The 4009-nt window shown below is 40.4% G+C and overlaps 1 long non-coding RNA gene across 1 annotated transcript; it reads left to right on the top strand.

Moving 5' to 3' along the window:
- Positions 1–2680: 2680 nt before the first annotated feature.
- Positions 2681–3748, top strand: LOC119410170. Its single transcript, XR_005186825.1, has 4 exons — positions 2681–2761; positions 3011–3156; positions 3387–3576; positions 3670–3748. It is a non-coding gene; the product is annotated as an uncharacterized LOC119410170 (long non-coding RNA).
- The last annotated feature ends 261 nt before the right edge of the window (positions 3749–4009 follow it).

Below are 4009 nucleotides of genomic sequence, written 5' to 3'. Positions count from 1 at the left end.
AGATGACAGATCAAAAGTTTAATCTGAGTAAATGTAACATTTTAAAGGAAAAATGTGTTGATTCAAAATTTCAGTGTCAACAAATCCCACAACAGTTGGGACAAGTAGCACTAAGTGGCAGGAAAACGTAAATTGAGCATATAACGAACAGCTGGAAGACTAATTAGCACTAATTAGGTCAATTGACAACATGATTGGGTATAAAAAGAGCTTCCCAGAGTGTCAGTGTCTCTCAGAAGCCAAGATGGTAAGAGGATCACCAATTCCACCATTGTTGCGCAGAAAGATAGTGCAGCAATACCAGAATGGTGTTACCCAGCGTAAAATAGCAAAGACTTTTAAGTTATCATCATCAACCGTGCATAACATCATCAAAAGATTCAGAGAATCTGGAACAATCGCTGTGCGTAAGGGTCCAGGCCGTAAAACTCTACTGGATGCTCGTGATCTCCGGGCCCTTAAACGTCACTGCACCTCAAACAGGAATGCCACTGTCAAGGAAATAACAGAATGGGCTCAGTAATACTTCCAGAAAGCATTGTCAGTGAACACAATCCACCGTGCCATCCGCCGTTGCCAGCTGAAACTCTACAGTGCAAAGAGGAAGCCATTTCTAAGCAAGCTCCACAAGCTCAGACGTTTGCACTGGGCCAGGGGTCCTTTAAAATGGAGTGTGGCAAAATGGAAGAGTGTTCTGTGGTCAGATGAGTCACGATTTGAAGTTCTTTATGGAACACTGGGACACCATGTCATCCGGACCAGAGAGGACAAGGATAGCCCAAGCTGTTATCAATGCTCCGTTCAGAAGCCTGCATCACTGATGGTATGGGGTTGCATGAGCGCTTGTGGCATGGGCAGCTTGCATGTCTGGAAAGGCACCATTAATGCAGAGAACTATGTTCAGGTTCTAGAACAACATGTTCCATCTAGACTTCATCTCTTTCAGGGAAGATACTAAGGGGATAAAGTGCAACATTGTAGTGCCATTGCACCATTGTTTACGCATATTGTTTCTTTCATTTCTTTTAGAGACTAATGCTTCTGTGGTGGCAGTGGTGACACCTCGTGGTACTGTCCGGGCTTGTGTGTTTTGTGCAAGCACCTTTTTCTTTTTACCTTTTTTTATTTTTTGTTTTGTTGTTGAAGAGTCCAGGGTGATCCCTTTCTTCTCTGCGCTGGATGTTGTCCCTTCCCTCACTACAGTACTTACCCCATTGGTAAGTCTCATTTTCATTTGAAATGTAGCTATTTTTCTAAAAATTTTCGTTAAATGTATTCACTAATGAAATTCAGGTTATCAGCAATTAAAGACGTTATTGAAGCTTAATAAATTATGTAGAATTTTCTGAATCTTGTCGCATTTCCAGCAAAACTTACCTGAGTCCTTATTGGAATCTTTAACATTTCATACTTGGGTTTTACAATAAGGTAAATCCACATTAGGTGGGCACATTAATAACGTTCTGTTACCCGCTCAGTATTGTATTTCTCCAGTCCTTCACTGTAACTCATATTCAGCCTTTTTGTTTTTGCATTTTGTTCGTTATAACTTTTAGCCTGGAACATCTTCTACCTTTTTAATGACATGAACCTGTATACTTTCATTTCTTTATGGTTTGTTGCGGACACCAAAATTTCCTTATTGTGGAGCAGTAAAGGTTTTCGATTATAATTAATTGAAAAAAGTAATGAACCATGACTTCTAAGATCACATATATCCAATGTAATGTTTGAAAATGTAATATACATTATACTTTCAAAGAATAACAAACACTTTTCTTTTGGAAAATGATTTTTTTTTAACAATTGAACATTCTGATGTTTAAAGATTGAACATCTTTTTTTCACACTGAGACATGGTCACAACAAAACGAAAAAGGGACTTGTTGATAATTGTAAATTAATATCTTTTGTATATAACAGGTATACAAACTCTTTGAAAAAAAAATATTTTTGAGAGATGTAATAGGAAAAGAATTACAAACTACAACATTTCATTACAATTATAATATCAAACAATAACAAACTATTTGCTTTTGACCTGGGCTTCTGAAAACTTCCAAGTGGAATGTGTTCATTCACAGCATTCAGTCTGCTGTGTATAATGCTGCATGTGGTTGGATTTTTTCCTTCTCTGACACTGTCTTCACTGCTTTTGCCAGGTCATCATAAAGCTCCCACACACACGGAGCTCTACGGCAGTATGCAGTGTAATGTCCCATAACATCTTTGGTCAAGCTTCCCTTGAAAACGATGACTCCTCTCAAAGTGAATGTCTTTCCTTGGAGAGCCACAACGGAGGGAAATTCACTCAAAGTAAACTGAGTAGTTTGTAAGAGGTCAGTGACAATCCATGCTATTTCTCCAATTTGGTAGCTGTGAGTTAGAGTTCCTGCACAGAGTATTTTCCCTGACGTGCTGTCTCCTGTTTTGAATGCAACTGGACATTCTGATTCTTTCTGTAGTTGGCGAAGGCAGGTAGACTCTGGAAGTAAGAGTCCATTTTCGACTGAAGTACCAAGCTGAGCCAAGCCAGACTTCATCAGGACAGAAATGTCAGTAGAAACAAATGGTACTTCCCTAGTTGTTCCTTTGTTTAGCTGGCAGTACTGAGAAGAGCAGTGTTTAGACAGGTAAATGCTTGATACATTTCTCATTGTTTTACCAATGACAGTGGAGATATTGCACTGGGCATCGATTTGGTGGGCTCCAGACTTCAACTCGATTTTTTGAAACATTGCACTAAGCAGCTCTGCCCTCTGTGAGTATATCTTTGGGGTCACACTATCTGCAGTAATGGCTTTCACAAGCTGCAAGATGGGGTTGTCACTGTCATTCCTGACAACATTTTGAAATGCTGAGCTGTCACAGAAAGCACAGCATAAGCACTGACAGAAAGCATCAAATGCACATGTGTTCTGGACAGATATTGTTAATTTTCCAACTTTAATAGGTTGATGCAGGTTTCCATTTTTTAATAGTCCCACTTTCACTCTTTTTCCCCGAACAGATGGATCTGCATGGAGCCATTCAGTGCAGGAAGTAAGATATGAAGTCCTCTTCCTTTTTTTTCGGTGGAAGAATTAGTCCCCTCCAGTTTTCTACCACATCTTCATCTGTTGGCGGAATGTTTGTTTCATCAAGTTCTGGAGAATGGTGAGAATCTATTCTTCTCTTGGCTTCAGCACTGTGGGTGCTCATGGAAGCAGAGTTTGTTTCTGAAACTTTTGTTAATCCAGCTATTTCATGTTTTACTTTTCCAGAACAAATCCTCATTTTTCCTTCGATGAAGGAAAGATGACGAGAAATAAATCGATCAAGTCTAATGGGCAAGTTCTCATGTTTAAAAAGGCCATGTTTTACATTTTTGAATTCTGCTTCCACAGTGGCTGAGCTTGCAGTGAGGCTAGTGCTTCTGAAGAGGGGGACCATTACTCCTGTCCAAAGTGGCAAGTAACTTGCAAGTCTTATAATGTGTGGAACAATCTCAGGGAGGAAATGGATGTTATCCCTGTCCCCACTGGCTGCAGCGAGTGACCTGCTCTTCTCGCATATGTTTGATACCCAGTCTCGAAGGTCAGTCTGGATCTCGTCTAAAGGTTCCATTTGATGCACTTCCTTTGTGTCTTCGGCTGGAATGATGGAGTCTTCTGTTATCTGTGTTTTTAGATATTTTTTGCACCTCTCTGATTCCAGAGGAACTCCAGAGCTATCATCACCCTCTGCCTCACTGAGGGCCACAACAGTGATCGCATGTATCAGCTGTTTTGCATGGTCCAAACACTGTGATTGTAGAAGCTTGGCTATTGCTCTGACAAAGAAGTCTTTGACACGGTGTGACTTGTTTTTCAGGCAGTCCCACTGGCAGATCATCTTTATGCAGTGTGCCACATCAACTCTGATAAAACATGGAGGACAGTTTGCTGACTTGTTTCCAAGTAGCAGACGGAAACATTCGTTAATGTATGCCTTCAGATCAGGGTAAGGAGTGAAGGCCCTCACCAGAGCA

This window comes from Nematolebias whitei, chromosome 5 (genome assembly GCF_014905685.2).
Source record: "Nematolebias whitei isolate Nwh7 chromosome 5, NemWhi1, whole genome shotgun sequence".
NCBI classification, from domain to species: Eukaryota; Metazoa; Chordata; class Actinopteri; order Cyprinodontiformes; family Rivulidae; genus Nematolebias; species Nematolebias whitei.
This window is presented reverse-complemented; position numbering and strand designations above follow the sequence as displayed.